Here is a 25,487-nt window from a genome sequence, read left to right on the forward strand (position 1 = left end):
TTGAGACAGAGAGCGACAGAGCATGAATGGGGGAGGGGCAGAGAGAGAGGGAGACACAGAATGGGAAGCAGGCTCCAGGCTCTAGGCTCTGAGCCATCAGCCCAGAGCCCGACGCGGGGCTCGAACCCACGGACCGCGAGATGGTGACCTGAGCTGATAGTCGGACGCTTAACCGACTGAGCCACCCAGGCGCCCGTGTGTTAGTATTTTCAAGGAAGGCCTAGAAGAATGTGAAACGGTGGCTATCACTAGAGGTTGGGTTAAAGTTTCTTTTCTTTTCTTTTCTTTTCTTTTTAATGTTTATTTATTTATTTCGAGAGAGAGTGGGGGAGGGGCAGGGAGAGAGAGGGAGACAGAGAATCCCAAGCAGGCTCCACACTGTCAGCACGGAGCCCGACACAGGGCTCACACTCATGAACCATAAGATCATGACCTGAGCGAAAATCAAGAGTTGGACGCTACATCGACTGAGCCACCCAGGTGCCCATTACTTTTATTTTCTTAATCATACATTAGTTAAATGTTGAAATTTTTTGCAACATGCATCTTTTTCTCTAGTAATCAGATTAAAATTTTCTAAATACTGGGAAAAGGGAAACCCTATGAAAACCAGAAAATAGAGCTATTAAAATACGCTCACACTGTTTTCTTTCATTTAAAAAAAAATACTAGGAGTGTTTTCCTTAATGAGAAGAATTTGGAAAAATTCCACTGGAGTTTCTATTCAGTTTCCACTGTGCAGTGAAATCTGGATCAGATGTTATATTTTGTAAACATATGGTCCTGGGTCTGCAAAACCAAAATACAGAATCAAATCTTTCTGCTTTTTCCTTGATGTTTTTAAACACAAGACAAACCTGACTGTTTTGCACACTGGGTAATAAACTTGAGTAGAAGAGCGAACAACGTCACCCCAACAAGTGGTGATCCAAATGTCAACAACTAGACATTTTCATGAGTTGTTGGACAATAGACATAAGTTGTTTTATGCCATTAAACTTTAAAAACTCAGATCAGGGATGCCTGGGTGGCTCAGTCAACTAAGCGTCTGACTCTTGATTTTGGCTCAGGTCATGATCTCACAGTTAGTGAGATTGAGCCCCGCGTTGGGCTCTGCACTGACAGCGTGGAGCCTGCTTAGGATTCTCTCTCTCCCTCTCACTCTGCCCCTCATCTGCTCACAATCTCTCTCTCTCTCTCCCCAAAATAAATAAATAAAAGCTTAAAAAATAAAAGCTCAGATCATTGTTTCACAGCGATATGAATGCATTCAACACTACTGAACAGTATGCTTAGAAATGACCAAGAGGGGGACCCTGGGCGGCTCGGTTGGTTAAACGTCCGACTTTGACTCAGGTCATGACCTCACAAGTTTGTGAGCTCAAGCCCCGCGTCGGGCTCTGTGCTGACAGCTCAGAGCCTGGAGCCTGCTTCGGATTCTGTGTCTCCCCCTCTCTCTGCTCTTCCCCCACTCATGCTCTGTCTCTCTCTCTCTTTCAAAAAAAAAAAAAACACAAAAATTAAAAAAAAAAAAAAGAAATGACTAAGAAGGTGAAATTTATGCTATGTGTTTCTTACTACAATAAGGATGCAACCCCCTCCCTATTTCCCCCACCCCAAAACACCCCAACACTCAGATCACTGAAGTCTGAGATACAGTGTAGTGTAAAGAAAGGAGAAGGTGGGACCACATAGAGCTGGGCTCAAGTTTCAAGTCTTAAAATGTGACCCTACTGGGCCTTAGGCAAGTGGTATTCTTCTCCACATCTCTGAGTAGCTATCACATGCCAGGCACGGGGATGGCACTGGGCTACAGTAACGAACAGAACGAGGGGAGTCCCCGCCCTGGTGGAGTGACCTCACCTCTCTTAACCACGAATGCCCACCTGAACGTAGAGAAAAAGAAGACACGGGTCACCCGTGCTTCATGAGAAGTTAGGAATGGAATTCTGAGGCCAGAACCTGTCTGTGGCTCCAGAGACTCTCGACTTCACCCGGACAGACAAATGGGTCAATATCCAGATCATCTACCTCCTCAGGACAGGATCTACCCACCGTCAACTGCCCTTTGAGCATCTCAGCCCCTTGTCAGGGAACAAGAACAAGAAAGGAAAGGTTGAGTGTTCTTGTCTTCCCGTAGGAGTGGGGTTGGATGAGGTGCTAGTTTAGGGTGAAAACAGTGAAAGTCACATGGAATCTTCTGGTGAATTCATAGGGGAGGGACCCTGGGTGATTACAGCCAGAACGAAGCAGGTGGGAGGGAGTTACCATGTGTCAGACCCTGTGCTGAGCATGGTTATTACCTCCACCAATCCTCACAGCTGCCCTTTGTTTTTTTGTTTTTTTGTTTTTTTTTAAAATGTTTTTATTTATTTTTGAGACAGAGAGAGACAGAGCATGAGCGGGGGTGGGGGGCAGAGAGAGGGGGAGACACAGAATCCGAAGCAGGCTCCAGGCTCCGAGCTGTCAGCACAGAGCCCGACGCGGGGCTCGAACTCACGGGGTATGAGATCATGACCTGAGCTGAAGTCAGACGCTTAACCGACTGAGCCACCCAGGCACCCCCATCACGGCTGCCCTTTGAAGGAGTGGGGGTGATACTAAGGTGGACGAGGTCTGCTAGGGCCCTGCTCTAAGTGCTTTGTATTGGCTCATCTAATGCCTGCAAGAGCCCCATGAAAGAAGTGCGTTTATGAGCCCCTTTTTATAAATGAGGAAACAGAGGGGCAGAGAGAATTCGCTAGCTAGTAAGTGGTGGAGTTGAGATTCAAAAGCAGGCAGTTAAAATATATATAAAATATATAAAATATAAAATAAGCCTAGGATCTTAATCACGATACCCTACTATGCATCCCATTTTAGGGATAAGGAAACCACCGCTCGCTCCGTGAGGTTAAATGTTCTGCGTAAGGGCCCAACTTCCAAGCCCGTACCCTGAAAAACATGGCCCTCCCCTGCAGTACCCCAGGCAGTGAAAGTCTCCAGGGTAAGGAGAGCCAAACCTCAGGCCTGTGACTGATGGGCAGAGCCACGTAACCAGCCCCACTCTGCATCTGGCTCCCTTGGATACAGACACTGGAGGGTAAAGCCTACTTGGCTTTCTGCCCATGGCAGATGGGGCTACTTCACCACCATCTGTGAGTGCCCTCACTTCTGGTCCCCGAGCCTTAGTACTTCTGTGGATATTCACTCATTCATTCATTCAACAAATATTTGTTGAACCATTTGCCTGGCCCTGTTCTAGATGCTGGGAATTAAGTTGTGAGCCAGAGCATCAAAAATGATTTTGTAAGTGGATCCCAGGGCCTGGGTTCTCGCCTTCTTCCTTCTTCCGTCTTCTTTCTTCCTTATCTGCACCTCATTCCTTTCTAGAAACGACTTCCTTTTTGTTCTGTAAGTCCCCGACCCAGTCCTTCTGCAGGACTTTGCTAGCCCGTAGGGTACCTTTGTGCACATTGGAGAAAGGTGCCGCACCCCCACCGGGTACATGCACCCTCTGGAGCCCCAGCAGGGAGAGCGGAGAATGGGCTGAAGGTCACCCCATGAACCCCACAGGCCAGGTGCCTTCTGGCGGGGCACGGTCTACATCACAGCACATAGTACCCCATTTCCTAGGCTTTCCAAGGTTTGGTGCTCAAACCCAAGGTCTTCAAGTCCTTTCTACCCCTCCGCCACCTGCTTAGGCTGGTCCCCCATCCACTCCAACCCATGTAAGGTGGGCCTGAAGGCCTCCAGCTCTTTATCCCTGGCCCAGTGTTGGACCAGGCAGACATACCCTGTCACCCCCCTGGATCCCTTCCTCCTCCTCCTCCTCCTCCTCCTCCTCCTCCCCCACCTCATCCTTTTCTGTCAGTTACTGGAACGCCCCTCCCAGTGAGCTGTGCCCTCCCCCAGGGCTAGGGTCCAGCCATCCTGGATGTGGGTATCAGACTCTCATCCAAGAGCCGTTCTGACAATGGGGCCATTGTAAGAGTGTGACAACCCCTCACTGTTGTTCACCAAAATGCACTACAAACCTGCTCGGCAGCGGGAGAGTAGAAACACATAACTATCAGGACGTCCTCATTCCTGACTCCAGTCTGATTATTAGATGGAGATGCCATTTCTGTACCAGGAAGTTGTTTAGTGGCAGCACTCGAAATATAGAACAGATGTGCTCTTTCTCAAACATGAGAAGTTGTGGTTTTAAAAACATAAGTTTTGGAGCGCCTGGGTGGCTCAGTCAGTTAAGCGTCCGACTTCGGCTCACGGCATGATCTCACAGCTCGTGAGTTTGAGCCCCACGTCCGGCTCTGTGCTGACGGCTCGGAGCCTGGAGCCTCCTTCAGATTCTGTGTCTCCGTCTCTCTCTGCCCCTCCTCTGCTTGTGCTCTATCTCTCGCTCTCAAAAATAAAGACACATAAAACGAGTTCTGTAAAAACACGGTTTTTAAATTTAATTCCTGATTGGACAATTCCCCCACTCAGTCCTACCTCTCCTAAGGCCACTTCTTCCAGGAGACTTTCTCAGATTGTCTTCTCTCCACCAGCCCTGCCTCTGGTTGGGTGCCCTCCTCTGTGCACCTCTCAGAGCACTGCAACCTGTCCATCACAAAACTCTTCCTACTGACGGTAATTACTGGTTTGCTTCTGACCATCCCAAGTATACTGGAAGTTCTGTGCAATCAAGGACTAAGCCTTATTCACCTGTACGTCCTCAGCACCTAACATGGAACCCAGAAGGAACTCAGTAAATGTTTGTGAAACAAATAAAAGGCATTTATTTGTATGGGAAAAATTGGCTCAATACCAGGAGTTTTCCTCGATAACGGAAATCCTGCCTTCTGCTACGAGGAGTAGGGAAAATGAGAAGGTGCAGCTACTCTCAGGTGCCCCAGACAAATCCCTATAAATCAGAACTTAGTGGGGCGCCTGGGTGGCCCAGTTGGCCAAGCTCTGACTCTTGATTTCAGCTCATGATCTCACAGTTTGTGAGTTCGAGCCCCGCGTCGGGCTCTGTGCTGACAGCTCAGAGCCTGGAGCTTGCTTCCGATTCTGTGTCTCCTTCTCTCTCTGCCCCTCCCCTGCTTGTGCTCTCTCTCTCTCTCCAAAATAAATAAACATTGAAAAATAAATAAATAAATAGATAAAAATTATTAAAAAAAAAAAGGAATTCGTATCCTATGTAGCAATTCCCTTCATTCATTCATTCGCTCGTTCATTCATTGGAGGCATTGATTGAGCACTGCTGTGTGGATTCTATGGTATAAAAGATAGTCACAGTCTCTGCCCTCCCTGGGCTTATCTTCCAGAGGAAGTGGGAGGGCTTGGGATGGGGCGGGGTGGGGAGGGAGGGGAGGCAGACAACCATACCTTTCCTAATTGGTAACTAGGCATTAGTTACTAATAGGGGCCCTAGTAACTTGAATGACTTTCATTCTCCCCAGCTGCTTCTCAGAATAGTACAACGGTTAACTTGTCAAGCAGTGGAGTCGGACATCTTGGAAGCAAGTTCTTAATCTATGACTTCATCTGTAGTTAGCCGCTTGACCTCTCCAAGTCTCAGTTTCCTCCTGGGGTGATAGCAACAGCACCTACTTCCCACTTCCTGCATGTCTGGCTGAGAAGAGGGCCAGGAAAGGTTAGCGATAACCATTTCTCACCACGGAAGTGGTCTGGGAGAGGGTTCCATGTTCCCTGGGCATCAATTCATAGGCACCATACTGATATGGAAGCATTGCTTTCATTTCTTTCATTTGCTCACGCTAAGTTTTGCTAGGGGGTAACCGGCTTAGTTTAGTCCTCTGGGTTGTGCTATATTTGCATATGATCTCTGAGTCTGGGCTCAATTCCCAGAGGCCCCTGCAGCAGGTAAGATGCTGTCCATAAGCTTCCAGTAGGAACACAGAGCAGGCAACAGTGCAGATACAGCATGAAAGACTCTGCTTGGGTTCCGGCCATTAAAGTTATAGCCCAAATGACTATCGTGGAAGTCCTCGGGCTAATTTCCCCTTATTATTGAACTTGAAACAGCTAGGATAAATAAAGCAGATCTTAATCAGCTGCATTATAAACAAAAGGCACAGATGGCAGGGAAAGATTGACTGACAACAGCAAAGTGCCCTAGGCACTCTTAAACACCCTTGGGGCGGGGGTGCTAAAGACTATGGCCCCCTGTTTTGTTTTACTTTTGCATTTATGAATTCCAGGAACTCCTTTCCTTGAAGCATATAGCTGCCATCAACAGGATATTAGTGGGTGAATGTTCTTTGAAGCCACTGAGGAAAAAACCCTCAATTAAGGTCTGAACAGGTCAGGGGCGGGGGGCAATTGGCTGTCCAAAGGGTATGCAACAGATCCTCATCCTGCCAGGAAGACAGATCAGTGTTTAAATGAACCCAGAGAATATAAGCATCCTTGTTGTGGAGCCTAGAAAAAAGGAGTAATTTCAGGGGCAATAGGAAGGAGAGAGTGATGAGGGAAGCTTAATAAATCTTTTACCAGGACATTCTAGATTGTTCTCACTTCTCATTATCCTTCTCTCATACAAAGCACACATTTTACACACATACACATTTGCCTTATGACTTAAATTTCAAGCGACTTCTACATACTCCATATTGAATCATGATTCTGTGTCAACATTAACATACTGGCCACGGCCGTTTGGTCCAGAAAGGGTCATCTGAAGAGGTCATCCAACAAGGCCAATCATATTCCTGAATCCTGACCCTCATCTTTAACCAGAGTGGAACGACCTGAGATAAAGGAATGAGAGATTTTTTCCCAGGAGTTTAGAAGCAGAACTAAGACGGCAAGTTATTTGTGTATTGTGAGGTCTGAGCACATGAGGGCATAAGTCAGATATTGCAAAGTTGGGAAGGTGGACCTTGGTAGAAATAAGTTTGAGATGCAAAGACCTAAATGGAATGCTAGGGTCTGAAAAAAATTGGATCCTCTAGGCTATCCAGAAATGGATGGATCAATAAAATCAAATGTTCCCAAGAGCTCGTTTCCTGCAACTCATGTGTATGTTAGAGAAACACAGTAGAGCAGTGGTTCTCAAAGTACGGTCCCGGGACCCTGGGTGGGGGGTTGCCAAGATCTTTTCAGGGGATTTAGAAAGTCAAAGCTATTTTCATAATAATATTAAAGTATCATTTGCCCTTTTCACTCTCAAATTCTTATGAGCATGCAGTGGAGTTTTCTCGAGGCTGCCTGACACATGACATGGGATATCACAACCGACTGAATGTAAAAGCAAATAGAAGAGCCCAGTTGTCTTCCACCAAGCCAGGTATTAGAGATTTGCAAACACTGTAGAGTAACAGGACTCTTTTCCTTGCATTTTTTAGGTTTTGAAAAGAGTGATTTTCATAAAAATTGCATTTATGTTAACACATGTTTATTATTGTTATTCCTAAATAGATTCATGAACTATTTAAAAATCTCTCATTTTAAATGCCTAAAATAGCAAATACTCATAGACATCCTAACACAAATCAACAAAAGCCCTTTCACGTCCCCAATTATTTTTAAGAGTATGAAGGGCTCCTGAGAGAGTGGCTTGAGAACCACTGCATTAGAGGATTTGAAAAGTGTGACAACAGCTTTCTTCCAGCCTTAGAAACAGTGTATAATAAACCCAAATGTGGGTCACCTACGTGGCTCAGGTGGTTGAGCGTCCGACTCTTGGTTTCGGCTCAGGTCATGATCTCATGGTTTGTGAGTTCGAGCCCCACATGGGGCTTTGTGCTGACAGTGCAGAGCCTGCTTGGGATTTTCTCTCCGATCCTCTCTCTGCCCCTCCCCTGCTCATGCTGTCTCTGTCTCTCTCAAAATAAATAAATAAAACTTAAAAAAAAAAAAAAAACAAGCAACCCAAATGCTTGCCTTTAATCTGAATCAGCCAGACATGGCAAAGAAAGACATTTAAAAGGGAAGCAGAAAAAGACCACAGAGAAAGGGCCCAGATATCAGAGCCATGATGCAAGCCCAGATCATATCACCTTCACTCAGGTAAAAGACATGACCTTGAACCACAAACGATGGTCTTGGAGAAAGGCTGATTTCTAATGGTTTCTCGTGGAGCTGGGGGTGATGCTGCATCAGAAAGCAGGCTAATGGCCCCCTTCTGCCTGGTCCAGTCGTTTCCTGCTGGGCATCACTGGCAATCGGACCTGAACCTACTTGGTATTTCAAAAAGAAATAGTAAATAATGCTCTGTTTGCTGGGGAGCCCTCCCACCTGCAGAGAGGTACAACATAGTTGATTCCTAGGGCGAGGAAAAACCGTGGGCCTCCATCATATAGAGACAGGTTGAGCTCCCGGCTAACACTTCAGGCCCTGGTCTGGTGCCAGCTGGGTGGCTCTGCCCTTTTTGCACAGAAGGATGAGCTATGGACCAGCCAGGGCTCTCTGCTTCCAGCTCAGTAGGTTGGAGGCTCCCAATTCCTGAGGTCCTCTGACCACGGGTCCTGTCCCTGGCTCTTCTGAGCCAGGTCTCTATTGGAGAAATGAAACCAGCGTCCAATTCAGATCTCAGAAAAACCCTCAAGGTTACGTAAAAGGGACCAACAGCCTAAATTTTATTGGGCTCTTTTTTTTTTTTTTTTTCCCATTGGGCTTTTTATATTTCACATACGGTAACAAATTATTCATGTTGGCGAGTCGGAAAAACAAAATGAAGGTGTTTTTTAGGTACTGTGCACCACCTGCTTGTGCATTAGCCAATCCAGGAAACGATTGACGGGGCTGGGAAATGGACACAGGGTGAGTCATTTTGTTAATGAAGTAATTAATTGCTATATTTATATTTCACCTTCTCAAAAGAATTTAAGGTAGCTTGTAAAAATACACAACAGAATAATTGAAATGGAGGAAGTTAAGCTGATTACATTTCAAATATCCCGAACTCTCAGATTTAATGAAAAGAAAGGAAAAGGAAACCCGGGGGGTTTCCAATGGAGGAAGGCATTTAGCTCCAACAACAATCACCAGCATTTCTGTGGAATCATAAACTTGGACCCAGAAACTTTTGTGAAACTGGAAAAGAGACTTAACCTATAATAAGGGAACATATTCGCACGTGGGACTGGCTAGATTTCTGCTGGAATCTTTGTAGTACAAATAAAAATGGCATAAAGAAAGGTATAAAATGGTATTTAAAAAAAGTATAAAAGGGGCGCCTGGGTGGCTCAGTCGGTTAAGCGTCCGACTTCGGCTCAGGTCATAATCTCGCGGTCCGCGGGTTCGAGCCCCGCGTCGGGCTCTGGGCTGATGGCTCAGAGCCTGGAGCCTGCTTCCGATTCTGTGTCTCCCTCTTTCTCTGCCCCTCCCCTGTTCATGCTCTGTCTCTCTCTGTCTCAAAAATAAATAAACGTTAAAAAAAAAAATTAAAAAAAAAAAGTATAAAAATACCTTCATATCCTTGAAACCTTAATTTTATATTAGAAAAAAAGGACTTATCTCAACTAAATGATTAGGTGAAGCAATCTGAGACCAAGGGGTCAACAATGTTAGAAAATAAGAGAAAATTGGGAGTAAGGTCAGTGTACAAACCATTCGTCAATGGAAGGCTCCAGTTTCACCTTGAGCTTTCTAGCATCCAGCTCAAGGAAAAGAATGTGATAAACCAAATATTTCTTGAGGTTCATTAGATAAAAGCAGACCGTCCTCAAGGCAAGGAGGCAGATAGGTTCAGCTGCTTAATGTGAAGACTTTTTTTTTTTTTTTTTTTTGCCTGAATTAATTGAAGAGCCTTTGCGAGGTGACTTAACTTAGCAAATTTAGTAAAGTCTGAAAGTCGTTATCCATCCAACTAGTGGTCATCAGATTTGAGTCTCTGGTTTCCCCCTACCTTCTCCCTGGTAATTTTAGTAACATTAGTTGCCCACATCTAAGTGGAATCTGGTGAAAAAGAAAAGCTCTGAGAAAAGGAAAATACACTAGTCGAATGAAAGGCGTTATTAGGACTGAAATTGAAAACTTCAGAACCAGGAATATTTGGCACTGACTTATTGACTATGCCATCCTGGGAATGTCACTTAACCTCTGAGTTTTTGCTTCATCATCTGTAAAATGAAAAAAACGACAATAGTACCTATGTGAGACGGCTGCTGTGAGGGTTAAAAAAAATAATGCATGTAAAACATTTAACAGAGTGCCTATAATAAGCACTCAACAAACATCCAAAGAATTTCTGCTACACAGGCTCATTGAATCCTCACCATAACCCCGTTGAATTAAGAGGGCATTTGTTGTTACCTTTCTCTGTGGCCCGAGATAGAGCTGTAGTTTGACTAACACAGAACCATTTGGAGAAAAGAAGAGTTACTTACATGATCTAAATAAATGATTTACTCTGGAGGCCCTGTGATTCCATTATTAGAGATTTCTTCCTTTGCATTCATCTCTGGTTTTCAATGTGACTAATAATTCGTGAGCGGTAGCATATTAAGAGTTTACAGTTTATGGGGCACCTGGGCGGCTCAGTAGGTTAAACATTTGACTCTTGGTTTCAGCTCAGGTCACGCTCTCACAGTTTGCGGGATGGAGCCCCACATCAGGCTCCACGCTGACAGCACGACGCCTGCTTGGGATTCTCTTTCCCTTCCACTCTGCCCCTCCCCCGCTTGTGCTCTCTTCCATTTTCTCAAAATAAACGAATAATCTTAAAAACATAGAGCTTATGGCTTTACCGGGGAGGGCAGTGATGTGGGATGCTCACCACAATCCATAATACATAACTAGATTATAGTCACCTTGTTTTGCTTCCACTGTATTCATTTTTTATAGTTAATTTTGACTAATGACAAGGATACTGGTTGCTTATTTACAATGATAACATACCATCTCTTTTAAATTATTTTTTTTTTACGTTTATTTATTTTTGAGACAGAGACAGAGCATGAACGGGGGAGGGGCAGAGAGAGAGGGAGACACAGAATCAGAAGCAGGCTCCAGGCTCTGAGCCATCAGCCCAGAGCCCGACGCGGGGCTCGAACTCACGGACCGTGAGATCGTGACCTGAGCTGAAGTTGGACGCTCAACCGACTGAGCCACCCAGGCTCCCCAATACCATCTCTTTTAAAATAAAGATACTTGAGTTTTAAGAACTGATTGGCTTCAAGAAGGGCATTAAGTTTAAAAAATGCAGTTGGTGAATGGATATGGCAAAAATCATGGTGGTCATGTCCGAATGGCTGCAAGTTGGAAATTGCTACATGAGAGGGTGAAATACATACTTGTGGAGCAGTCTCATGGGGCCTTCTTTGCTGTGGCCTCTGCCTAAGTTTCCAGTGTCTTTCCTTAACATTCCCTGTACTCTAGTCACATGGAAGTACTTGTTCTTTCCTCTTTGGGGGTTTTATATATTTATCTATCTCTATAGAAGTTCATGTCATGCATTGGAATTCTCTTCCCCTTTCACTTCCTTGAAAACTGAATTTCCTCGAATCCACTCCAGAAAACCTTTCCAGACGCCACTTGTGACCACGCCCCTGATCCATTCTCACCATACTGAGCAGAGTGGAGATTTCATCTATTCTCTCATCCAGAGGACAACCCCAGAGTATGACACTTTCCAGGGACCCTGCTCTGTGTGTGCTTCTAAATAAGGTATAGTCTTCATTCAACAACTTCGAGTGCAGTTGTTTTAAATATTTATATCAAGCTTGAAATTGTGTTATTCAAGTATTTTGTATCTTTTCCAAATTGTGTACTCTTAATCCACTAGTATGTAAAAATCTACAACTACTACGGTAAATTTGTAAATTTCTCTTTATAATTCAACCTGTTTGATTTCTATGTTTTCATAGCATGTTATTCAGTGCCTACAAATTCACAATTATGGCATCTTTTGGGTTGGTTGTGACTGTGTCCTGTATTCATCAGTAGCTAGATGTTGAATCAAGGGCAGAATTTGATCCAAAGTAATACTCTAAAAGGGGTTCAGAGAGGCCTGTGGTCATAGGAGAAAGAGAATACATCTGATGGTGGCAGGACTCTTTTCCCTTTAGAAGTTATAGGTCAGAGGCAAGGGCCACCCAGCTTTCCAAAGGCTTATGGAGATGAAGAACCTGTAAAAAAAAAAAAAAAAAAAAAGTATTGGCTTCCCAGTATATAAAGAAAAACTATAAAACCAAAATTAATCAGTATATATTCTTTAATAACAGTAAGATTTAATATTCTTAAATTTTATTAAAGATTGAAACTGTCTTTAACTTTTCTCACCTTTGCAGAATTCCTAAGGATAAATAATGATTTGCCATAAAATAATAGCCAATTAATTATAAATTAAAGTTTTTAAAATGAATAATATGATAAGCAAGTTATATTTTATTTATTTATTTATTAAAGTTTATTTTGTTTAAAAAAAAAATTTTTTTTTAACGTTTATTTATTTTTGAGACAGAGAGAGACAGAGCATGAACGGGGGAGGGTCAGAGAGAGGGAGACACAGAATCTGAAACAGGCTCCAGGCTCTGAGCTGTCAGCACAGAGCCCGAAGCGGGGCTCGAACTCACGGACCGCGAGATCATGACCTGAGCCGAAGTCGGACGCTTAACTGACCGAGCCACCCAGGCGCCCCTATTAAAGTTTATTTTGAAAGAGAGAGAGAATGTGTGCATGGGCATGTGAGCAGGGGAGGGGCAGAGAGAAAGGGAGAGAGAGAGAGAGAGAGAGAGAGAGAGAGAGAATCCCAAGCAGGCTCTGCACTGTCAGCACAGAGTCCATTGTGGGACTTGATCTCACGAACCATGAGATCATGACCTGAGCCAAGATCAAGAGTTGGCCGCTTAACTGACTGAGCCACCCGGGTGCCCCAAGCAAAGTTATATTTTTAAGTTTTACAGAAAAAATAATTGTGCTTAATGTGCATTTTATGATCTTTGATGTGAAAGGAAGTGGAAAGGTATGTGGGACTAGGAGAGTCTTAAAATGGCTCAAGAGGGTCTTAGAGATGTCCTGAAGGAGAGGCAGTTAAGTGGGACCCTGAAGAATGAGTCAGTTTTGCACCAAAGCAGTGGAAGAGGAAGAAGGCATTTTGTGCAGAGGTAACAGCAACAGTGCAGAGGCCAAAATGGACACACAGATTTGGAGGACGGAGAGGAACTAGGTTGGGAAGGGAGGATGTGGGCTGAAACCCTCAAACCTTGAAAGTCCTTGAATGCCTCGGCTGGAGATTGAAAATTCACTTTTTGAAATGTGAGCCACCGAGGACGGCTCCAGAGTTTGAAAACGCCTCCCAGGGTCATTACTCACTAGAAACACGCTCTAAGGTTTCTCTTCCCGAAGTGAATTTGTTTTCATTTTGGTCTGGGCCATCTGGCTTCCGACAGGGCACACAGTAGTGAGAAATAAAAGAGGCCAGGAGGCCAGAATATGCTCCCTGCCCTCTTGCCTGCCCAGGCTGCCCCCTCCACCCTGTACATCCATCCATTAACACACAATTAATCCCCTGGCTTTTTCAAAGGTGGGACCTCCCAGCTCCTCCCGCCCCTTGGCAATTAAATCCCTGCCAGTTAGGAGGCCAGAGAGAACAGGTGTGTTTCACACTCGGGTTCACTTTCCTGGAAGGTGCCAGACGGGCAGCCCCAAAGACCACAGACCTCTTTGTTCATTTAACAGCATCAGTTGGTAGCCAGACAGTCTCCGCCTGTTGTAGCCTCAGGTATGACTAGGGAGGGCAGAGAAGCCTCGCTGCTCTTGCTAATTCCTCTACTGCAAGGCTTGGCGTATTGACAGGAGCCCCTGCCTGGGAAGGTGGCATCTTGAGGGCCTTGCTCTGCCCTAGGAACCCATCCATTCGTTCTTTCACTCATGCATTCAATTCATTCAGTCAGTCAGACAACAGCATTCGCTGAGCCAGGACGAGCCAGCCTCTGTGCTCTACCGTGTGAGAGATTCAGCGTCGGTAAGAAACAGTCTGGCCGCTTATGAGATCACAGTCTGGTAAGGAGACGCAGACACAATTTAATATGACACAGGAAGTGTAGCGGTAAAGACATGTATGTGCAGCTTATGTATCTATTGGTTGGTATATAGATTATAAACTCAGATGTATATAGTGCTTTTTTGTGCGTTGAGTCCCGTTAAAAACCCTGGACAAATATTAACTCATTTAATCCACATAAAAACTCTAGTCGGTGAAGAGGTATTACCATTATCCTGATTTTCCAAATGGGGAAATAGAGGTATTCACAGCCAGGGTAACTTGCCCAAGTTTAGCCAACCAGTAGGTCAGGGAACTGGGATTTGAAGCCAGACAGTTTATTTATTTTTTATTTTTTTTTAATGTTTTTATTTATTTTTGCGACAGAGAGAGACAGAGCATGAGCAGGGGAGGGAAAGAGAGAGGGAGACACAGAATCAGAAGCAGGCTCCAGGCTCTGAGCTGTCAGCACACAGTCCGACGCAAGGCTCAAACTCACAAACCGTGAGATCATGACCTGAGCCGAAGTCAGACGCTTAACCGACTGAGCCACCCAGGCGCCCCTGAAGCCAGACAGTTAAGCCCCCAAGTCCATGATCCTGACCATTCTTCTGTGCTGCGGAGACCGGGAAAAGTGATTCCAAAAGTGGAAATGGCATGCCGGTCGGTAATAACAGCAACAACAGTTAACAGCAGCTGTCAGCGCTGAACGCTTACCTGCGCCGGGTTTCATGCGAAGGGATTGACGGAGATCATCTCACCTCATTCTCGTAATTCTAGAAACTGTTGTTTCAACCCATTTTACAGATTGTGAGAGTGAGGCTTGGGCAGGGTCAGAAACCCGCCCATGGTTCAGAGCTACTAAGTGATAGCAGTGAGCTTTGGAGTCAACCTGACTCCAATCAACTCCAGGCAACCTGACTCCAATCTCCGGTCCTAAGTGGCCTGGAGGCTGGCGAGAGACACATCGGGTGGCAGAGGCTTCTTGGAGCCCCTCACATGCAGAAAAGAGTCTGTCTCTGTTTTCCCAATGCTTTGTACTCGGTGAGCTCTAGCCCCAGATCCTTCCTGTGTTCATTCCCCAAAGTGAAAGCACACACAGGTTCCGGGGATTTCTGGAGTTTGAACAGAAAGGGGCTCATGGACATTAATTCTGTGGAGCCCAGACCTCAGGTAGCCCCTCGTGTCCCTTAGCCCAACCCCAAATGGTCACCATTCACCAAAAGTAAACCAAAGGCCCAAGTCAGGGCTGTCTTGGCTGTAGGAGTAAGTGGGGGCTGAGATCCAACTTGGCTCTCACGGAGGCTCAGTGCATCAGCTTATGGGAGGAGAAGCCTCCTCGTAATCTTCTGTCCTTGAAGGGGTATGGTTTTCTAACCCACACAAAGACACCATGCGGCCTGTAGGACCAGGATTTGACCAAAAGCTGCTCTAGGGAGTTGAGATACTAAGCCAAAGTTTCCTGACAACTTCTCTGGCCTTGGTTGACCTCCTCCTCCAAGCCAGCTAATCCCAGCTTCATTACTGGTTTGGATTTCCTTGTTCATCTGGCAGGAGAGCAATGGCCTGAACAAAGAGGAGTGGCTGAGCTCTGAGAAAGGAGACTTTGTCGGGAGTCATCCTTGGTAGACATCCGCGGAGTGAGCACAGCACCCCTGAGGAAGGATAAATTAGGGGGACCACAATAAAGCGGGGAGGATTCCTTGGAAAAGGTGAAGGGGACAAAGATCTAGGGGGTGGCAATCAAGTCTCCCCATGATTCTCTGAGGTTGTGAGCAGAAAAAGAAAAAGATTGTAAAAGCAGCAGAGTATTGTAGAGTAATGACAGCTCTCAACCCTCTCAGAACCTGTCTTAGGATGCAGGGATACGAGAGGCTGGGGGCTTCTAAACAACATTTATTTCACCCAATCTGGAGGCTGGGAAGTCCAAGATCAAGGCACTGGCAGATTCGGTGTCTGGTGGGAGGCTGATTCATGGCTAATAAAGAGCTATCCTCTCCCTGTATCCTCACGTGGCAGAAGGAAACAAGAGAGACCTCCCTAGAGCCCCTTTGGTAAAAGCACTAATCCCATCCATGCACGAAGGCTTGACCTAATCACCCCCATGACCTAATCACCTCCAAAGGGCGCCATCTCCTAATACCATCATGTTAGAGATTAGGCTCTAACATACGAATTTCTGTGGAATCGGGGCACACACATATTCAGTCTATAGCAGACCCAAAGTCTGTGTTAATACAGATATCATAGAACTCCTCCTTTATGATCTTGAAGTGAAATATATGGCTTGTATAACCACCTGAACACATATTTTTTAAAAAATCAATATAATACCCTGACTTTAATGTAAAAGAGAGGAATAAAAGGAAAGTAATTTATAATAAAGGAACATATGCTTCAGTCCAGACATGCTTAGGCACAACCACACTAAGACGTAATGAAATCAGCAGGTGCTTTTATCTTGACACAGAAGTGCTATGAATGCAGGATCACAAATGCTGACGAATTGAGCTGAGTTGTGTTTTGGCAACTTGTATACCATTGGTGACATCGCTTTTGAAAACGGTGAGCAATTTGTGTCAAAGTTCCTCATCAATCAAAATACAGTCACCCCTCGGGGCACCTGGGTGGCTCAGTTGGTTAAGCTTCTGACTTCGGCTCAGGTCATGATCTCATGGTTCATGGGTTGGAGCCCCACATCGGGCTCTGTGCTGACAGCTTGGAGCCTGGAGCCTGCTTCAGATTCTGTGTCTCCCTGTCTCTCTGTTCCTTCCCCACTCACACTCTGTCTCTCTCTCTCTCTCTCTCTCTCTCTCAAAAATAAATAAAGATTAAAAAAAACTAAAATATACAATCACCCCATGCCTCACATGATCTTTACATTCCTGGAACAATGAACATAGATTCAAATGATACCCAAATCTCTCTGTGTTTCCAGGTGCAACCAAGTTCGTTTGGGGATTCAGAAGTAGAAAGATGTTTGCCACCTTCTCCTTGTCCGGAGTGAGATATTGTGGAACTGTCCTATGCAACCATCGCCTCCCTCCATCATTAAGACAGCTAAAGGTACTTCACATGTGTCCAAATCTTTCCTAGGGCTGGTACTACCCTTGCGCTAAAACAATGCTACAGAGTTTACTTGGAGACTGAACAAAACTTCCAGGAGACCAATCTCCATGTACTCACTTACTCATTCAACAAACATTTACAAAATGTTTGTTTTGAGTAACAAAGCTATCCACTTATTTAGCAAATATTTACTGAGTGTATGCTAAGAGCTAGGGGGTGTCTCAATATGCAGAAGGCTTGTTCCTTCTTCTCAAGGGCCTTGTAGTCTACTATGCAAGATAAGTTCAAATATAACAATAACATTAGTACATAGTAAGAAATATGATCTTTGGTCACGACTCACACTTCCCTCTTCCCCTTCTGGCACAGTTCCTAAAAATCCTTGGAATCTCTGAAGTGATAGTGTCTTTTTGTATGCTAACGATTGACAGGTGGTTGGGTGGGGGGAGCCCAGACAGCCTTAGGGTACAGGCTGGTCTCTGGGAGAAGGCACAGCTGGGAGAACCCTCTGAGAGGGTTGGGACTTTCAGGCCCACCCTCAACCTCTGCGGAGGGGAAAAGGGCTGGAGATTGAGTTCCATCACCAAGGGCCAGTGATTTGATCAATCGGGTCTATGTAAAGGAACCTCCATAAAAACCACGAACAATGGGATTCAGAGAGCTTCTGGGTTGGTGACCACGTGGAGGTGCTCTGTGGGTGGTGCACCCAGAGAAGGCACGGAGGTTCTGTGGCCCTCCCCCACACCCTGCCATAGGTATCCCTCCCATCTGGTTGTTCCAGAGTCATAGGAGACGCGGGTAATCTCGGAAGTAAATTGGTCCTCTCGAGCTCTGTGAGCTATTTTAGCAAATTATCAAACCGAAGGAGGAGGTCATGGGAACCCTGGATTTACAGCCAGTCCGTCAGAAGCGTAGGTGACAACCTGGACTTGAAGTTGACGTTTGGAGTCCTGTGGGACTGAGTCCTCGGCCTGTGGGATCTGCACTCTCCGGGCAGCTAGTACCGGTTAATCCTAGGACATCCATTCAGCGTCCTCCAAGGACTGGAGAAAAAACCCACACATCTGGCATCCAAAGTGGTGTGAGGAGGGATGTGGAGGGGAAATAGTAGTTTAATTGAACATTAAAATAATAAATTACCGTAGGGACGCCTGGGTGGCTCAGTGGGTTAAGCGTCCGACTTCTGCTCAGGTCACGATCTCGTGGTTCATGAGTTGGAGCCCCGCTTTGGGCTCTGTGCTGACAGCCCGGAGCCTGGAGCCTGCTTTGGATTCTGTCTCCCTCTCTCCTTGTCCCTCCCCTGCTTGTGCTCTGTGTCTCTATCTCTCGAAGATGAATAAACATTAAAAAAAAATTACAAATAAATAAATTACTGTAAAAACTTAAAAAATGAAAAAGCACCCGATAAATTGAGGCCCTGGCTTCCCAATGCCAGGGCTCCCCAAGTCTCCCAGCATGTCACAAGGAATGAGCCTTCCGGTACTTTATCACACAGGCAACACACCCATGCATACACTCACATATCTTTCATAGGCTGGAAGGTTTCCACAGCTTCATGTCTGAGGAAGTTAAAACCAAAACTTCTTGGGGCGCTTGGGTGGCTCAGTCGGTTGAGCTTCCGACTTCGGCTCAGGTCATGATCTCACGGTTCGTGGGTTCGAGCCCCGCATCGGGCTCTGTGCTGACAGCTCGGAGCCTGGAGCTTGTTTCAGATTCTGTGTCTCCCTCTCTCTCTGACCCTCCCCCACTCACAATGCTTATTTATTTATTTTTGAGAGAGACAGTGTGTGTGTGTGCACACAGGGGAGGGGCAGAGAGAGGGTGAGAGAGAGAGAACATCCAGCAGGCCCCACGATGTCAGCACAGAGACTGATACAGGATTTGATCTCATGAATGATGAGATCATGACCTGAGCCGAAATCAAGAGTAAGACGCTTAAACGACTGAGCCACCCAGGCATCCTTATTTACTATTATTATTATTATTATTATCTTAACAACTCAACCTGGTTGAGGACTTTCAAGGGTGCAGCAGGCATTCAACAAGTTTTTGTTCGATGAATGGAAGGAAGGAATGGAGAGAGGGAAGGCAGGAAGGAAGGGAGGAGAGAGACAGATCGAATACTTTTCTCCATAGCTTCTCTGCCCCATTCCCCTTAGATAGTGTAACATGGCAAAAAGAGGGGTCCTACCAGCAGCAGCCTGACTAATGAGCTCAGAGGCAAGAGGAAGGAGGAAAGGACGATAGATGGATGATAGACAGATGATAGCTAGCTAGATAGCTAGCTGGCTAGATAGCTAGATGATAGATAGCCATTCACTAGCTCCTATTGTTTGAGTTCTCTCAACAGTCAACAAAACCTCTCATTCCACAATTAGAAGAGTTTAAAATGCAAATATCTGAACAAACAAACCCACACGCTGACTTGACAGAATTTTAGGCAAAGTATAAATGATTATAGTACATTTTTTTTTTTTTTTGGAAGATTTATGGAACAGTCTATCTGGTGGGAGAGGCTGCTTCAGAAGAAACAAGTATCGTTCAAAAAGGGACCCAAGCCCCCTGAGCCGAACCCCACCACGAGTGTCTCCTCTGTGCACACGGGTGCCGGCGGCCAGCACGGCTGGTCACGCCGCGCCACCCGAAGGGCCCCTGCGCCGTGCCCACCCCTGCACGCTTCTGCTCCCTGCAGATAATAAACTGTTCGTGAGACATTTTTAAGCAGTTGCTTAAAAAGACAGCGTCGCGTGACCCTGGGAAGGCTGCATAAACCCCAGCATGGAGGAATCTTGAGATAAGCTTTCCATTTTACTGCGCACTGCTCAAGCGGTTCCTAGAATACTGTGTTTGAGTCCTGTAATTAAAGAGGGAAGAGGAGGACTGGGAGAGGTTCCGAGAAGAATTGTGAGAGGATATTAAAGGGTTGGAAACAATCAAGCTTAGGACAAAAAGGTAGAAAGAACTGGGATTATTTCAACTGAGGGACAGGAGGTCAGGGAGCAGAATAACAACAACCCTGAAATGCACGCATTCTGATGTCAGGGGACGGGGCTAATTCCTCTCTGATATAACAACCACTGGGGCCTGGCTGCTCCCTCTGCAAGGACTTGTTAGCACATGAGACAGAATTCGGCCAAACAAAAGAGCTGAGTGGTCAGGCCGCCATGACATGCCCGACTGGCCCGGGTCTTGGTCCTGTCCCCATTGTAGGGCTGTAGGGACCCAGGGTAAGCATGAAGCCTGGGAGGGGGTACGATTCTTTCCAGACAGTGGAAACCCTCAGTAATATTACTGAAACCCTTAGTGTGAGGCTAGCCAGTATCCCCCACCAGGTTTATTTACCCATTTAACAAAAATTTATTATTTTTCCCATTGTAAAAGTAATGCACACTCTTGAAGGAAACAGGCTGCTTCCTAAATAAGCAGACCTTCAGAGTTGCCAGTGGATGGAGAACTCGTGTGTGTGTGTGTGTGTGTGTGTGTGTGTGGCATGTGGAGGAGGTGGGGACAGTAGGGGGTAGGACGGTAATGAGGACATCAAAATGAGGCTTTACCAAGATCTTGGGATAATCAGGAAACTTGACTGTGAAACAACACAGTCCAGGTTTACAAGGCATAGTTTCTTGCTCTTCAGCCTGGGGACCCCCTGCAGAGGGACGACCCCCCCCCCCCCCCCCCCGCCTGGGTCCCACCACAACTATCCGGAGTAAGGAAGTCTGGAAGCCCCTGTAATTACATGGAACCTCCATCCTATTGGGTGGCGTTGAACGGTGAATCTCAGGCTGGGAGTCAGTCACCCAGTTCTCTTCACTGAAACTCCCACCATTTCCAACTGCAGAGAACCTGGAACCAATTCTATTTGGAAAGTGGGCAAATATCAAAACCACTGAGGAGTAAGTGTAGGAAGCGGGGAACCCCCCCTAGTCTACCACACAGAGCCATTCAAAATAGCATATTTCTTTATGGTATTTTTTCTAGATTTCGACTCTGTTTTACAGTACTTAATTTGATGACATACAACTTTTGTCACCTGTGTTAGTTAAGTGAATCAAAATGGTATGTAGAGTATGAAACCTCTTTTTATAAATATGTATGTATATGCATACTTACTTTAAAAAGACTAGGGGAGGGGCGCCTGGGTGGCTCAGTCGGTTAAGCGTCCGACTTCAGCTCAGGTCACGATCTCGCGGTCCGTGAGTTCGAGCCCCGCGTCGGGCTCTGTGCTGACAGCTCAGAGCCTGGAGCCTGCTTCCGATTCTGTGTCTCCCTCTCTCTCTGCCCCTCCCCCGTTCATGCTCTGTCTCTCTCTGTCCCAAAAATAAATAAACGTTAAAAAAAAAAAAATTTTTTTTTAAATTAAAAAAAAAAAAAAAAGACCAGGGGAACTTGGGGCACCTGGGTGGCTCAGTCAGTTAAGTGTCTGACTCTTGGTTTCGGCTCAGATCATGATCTCACAGTTCGTGGGTTTGAGCCCACATGGGGCTCCACACTGCAGAGCCTGCTTGGGATTCTCTGTCTCCGTCTCTCTCTGCCCCTCTTCTGTACTCTCTTTCTCTCTCTCTCATTCTCAAAATAAACCAATAAAATTAAAAAAACAATTTTTTTAAAGGCTAAGGAAATTCAGCCAAAATATAACTATGATCATCTATAGATGTGGGATTATAAACTTTTACTATTGATGTTATTATGGGCATCCTCCACAATTAATGGGGTTCGCTTTTATCAAAAGAAGAAACACATTATGGCATAATTATAAGAAAAAAATTTCTACTATTATGAACTCTGTGACCACACCGTTTCTAATGGCCATTTGTCAGGGATGTGGTTGATATTTCATTTAATTATTCCTCCCCACGTTGCCGAAGTGAGGTCATCTCAAATAAAAGGAAATATTCTCCATAGGACCATTTCCTTAAGGTAGATTCCCAGAGGTGAAGCTCCCAGTTTAAGTGGTATGAATGTAGCTAAATTCCTGGCAAATTTTTGACAGCCTGCTCTCTCTGGTGACAAGCAGACTCTGGTTCTGATGTGTCCGTCTTTAGCTCTCCTATTTCTATCTCTCTCTCTCTCTGTTTTTTTTTTTTTTTTTTTTATTTCCTGCTGGATTTCGGACTCACATGCTTTCGTTGTCCCCGTCCTCCTGCAGTATTGATCACTGTGGCCTTCCCTGTCCCATTTCTCTTCCTATTTCCCCTGCAGATGCCTGAAGGCACCCGGTGTTAGGATTTTTCCAGAGGCACGCTGCCTTCCAGCTCCTGCCAATGAGATGACACTATTATTAGCTTTTAGACCTCCATTTCTGTCTTCTTGAAATTTAGGACACAAGAAAGCAGTAACAAGCATGCTAAGTGTCAGGACCGTGGCATCTGCCCTGAGGGGCTGTCACAAACAATAAATGCTCACTCTGCCAACACCATGACTAGCCTTAAAAAAATTAATAAACCTAAGGTCATTTACACACTTTTGATGATATTTCTTTGATGCTGTGAATACAGCATATTGTTTTCCATCCCTGTCCAGACAGGCAGCCATAAAAGATGGTGGGTTATTTTTAAGTTTCTCCCTTGCATGTGATTTACAGACTCCTTACACACTATTATAGATGTAAGGACTCCACTTCTTGCCTTCACTGATTGCCTGAAAACATTAGCCAAACCGTTCCGATATGAATGTGAGCATTAGGGCCCTGACTCCAACAGATTTCTTACTCCTGAAAGTTCCTGATCTAGGCCAGGGGGTCTCTGGCCTTTTTAGAGTTGTGCTATTGTTCATTTCATGTAATAACCCCGATGCTTTGCATTTCCCATCTTTATCTCACAAGCTATGCGTGGCTTTACTACCTTCTTCATATTAATAGAATCTCAGAACGCTAAAAGGCTTTTTCGAAATTAAGGTGAGAGGCACCTGGGTAGCTCAATCTGTCTGACTCTTGACTTCGGCTCAGGTCATGATCTCGTGGTTTATGAGATCGAGCCCCACGTTGGGCTCTTTGCTGACCGTGCAGAGCCTGCTTGGGATTCTCTAAATAAATAAATAAATAAATCTAAAAAATAAAAATTGAGGTGACATGACATGAGGTGTTAATTTCACATAACATGAAATTAACCATCTTAATTTTTTTTTAATGTTTATTTTTGAGAAAGAGAGACAGAGTGCAAGTGGGGGAGGGGCAGAGAAAGGGAGACAGAATCTGCAGCAGGCTCCAGGCTCTGAGCTGTCAGCACAGAGCCCGACGCGGGGCTCAAACTCACAAACCATGAGATCATGACCTGAGCTGAAGTTGGGCACTTAACTGACTGAGCCACCCAGGCGCCCTGAAATTAGCATCTTTCAAATGGACAATTCAGTGGCATTTAGTACATTCATAACATGCTACCCCATCACCCCAAAAAGAAATCCCATACTCATTCAACGGTTATTCTGCCTCCTCCCCCAAGCTCCTGGCAACTACCAGTCTGTTTTCTGTCACTGTGAATGTACCTATTCTGGGCATTTTATATAAATGGAATCACATAATATGTGACCTTTTGTGCCATGTTTCTTTCACTTGACATAATGTTTTCAAGGCTTATCCATGTTGTAGCATCTATCAGTACTTCTCTCCTTTTTACAGCTGAATAATATTACGCTGTGTACATATACCATAATTTGTTTATCCATTATATTCCACTGTATGCACTTACCTTTGTTTGTGGTTATGGGATGGATATCCCTTGAGAGACATTTGGGTTGCTCCAATGTTTTGGCTGTTGTGAATAATGTTTTATAAACATACCTGTGCACGTATATGTGAGTACCTGTTTTCCATTCTTTTGGCTGTATACCTAGGAGTGGAGTTGCTATATCATCTGATAAGTCTGTACCTTTCTGAGGAACTGCCAATTCACATTCCTACCAGCAAATGATCAAGGGTTCCCATTTCTCCACATTCTCACTAACTCTTGCTTTTTTTTTTATTATGGCCATCCTCGTAGGCGTGAAATGGTATCTCAGTGCGGTTTTGATTTGCGTTTTCTTGATGACGAACCATATTGAGCATTTTTTGTGTGCTGATTGGCCAACGTGTACCTTCTTTAGAGAAGTGGCTGGCTAAGTCTTTTGCCCATTCTGGAATTGGATTGTTTGTTTATTTGTTGTTGACTTCTAATAATTTTTTACATATTCTGGATGCTCAACTTTTATCAAATATGTGATTGGTAAATACTGTCTCCCATTCTGTGTCCTTCCACTCTCTTGGTAATGCCCTTTGATGAACAGAAGTTTAATGAAGTCCAATTTATCCTGTTGTTGCTTATGCTTTTGGCGACAGACTTTAAAAACCATTGCCAAATCCAAGGTCATGAACACTTATTCTTATGTTTTACCTCTCATGTTTAGATGGTTGATCCATGTTGAGTAAACTTTGTTTTTAAGGGTTTGTTTTTAAATAATCTTGGGGTGCCTGGGTGGCTCAGTCGGTTAAGCCTCCGACTTCGGCTCAGGTCGTGATCTCGCGGTCCGTGAGTTCAAGCCCCGCGTCGGGCTCTGTGCTGACAGCTCAGAGCCTGGAGCCTGTTTCGGATTCTGTGTCTCCCTCTCTCTGACCCTCCCCCGTTCATGCTCTGTCTCTCTCTGTCTCAAAAATAAATAAACGTTAAAAAAAAGAAATTTAAATAATCTCTACACCAACATGGGGCTCGAACCCACAACCCCAAGATCAAGAGTCACGTGTTCTACTGACTGAGCCGGCCAGGGTGCCACAGTTTGAGTAAATTTTTATATGTGATGTCAGACAAAGGCCCCAACTTGATTCTTTTGCATATCAAGAATCTTTTAAGGCATTTGATCGAAATACTGCATTTCACAAACAAGCCTTGGGGGGATGAAGGAACAAAACAAGTTTGTGATAGAAACAAGACCAGGGCTCCCAGCCTACCACATCACACTTAACTCTTTGACTGCTTTTACTCTTCACGTTTGTTGCAGGATTCTTAACCTCCATGGATTCTTAACCTCAATACCGGGGGTTCGTTGTCTCGCCCCTTCGAAGAATGAAGAGGTAGACACAAAATAAAATGAGCAGCATTTATTCGAATGTAAGATAGAAGGTAGTAATAGTATGGACCCCTCTTTATACAGAGAGGGGGCATTTGAAGGTGAATGGCCCCCGGACTCTAGGCAAGGGACTTTGTGCTATAGGGTTTTGGTCGCCTGTGGGTCATACGTTTTAGGGTCTATTACTTGTTTTTAGTCAGGTCTTTTGTCAACTTCCTGAGGGAAACCTGAGGGGGAGTTGGAAGGGTCTGTTACATTTTTAAGACCTAACTTAGACCCAAGGGAGTTGGCTGTGGTCAGACACTCCCGGCATTGTCCCCAAATATGTGTTTTTCCCCATCCAGGAACCTCGGGACCTAACCTGTCCCTCTCTGCCTATTTTATCCTGTCTTTTCCCACCATACTTTTACTCTCCTTACTGCTCTTACTGCCCTGGACCAGAGGCCCTTGCCGTGTTCACAGAGCAAAG

Source organism: Panthera uncia, chromosome B1, assembly GCF_023721935.1.
Source record: "Panthera uncia isolate 11264 chromosome B1, Puncia_PCG_1.0, whole genome shotgun sequence".
NCBI lineage: Eukaryota > Metazoa > Chordata > Mammalia > Carnivora > Felidae > Panthera > Panthera uncia.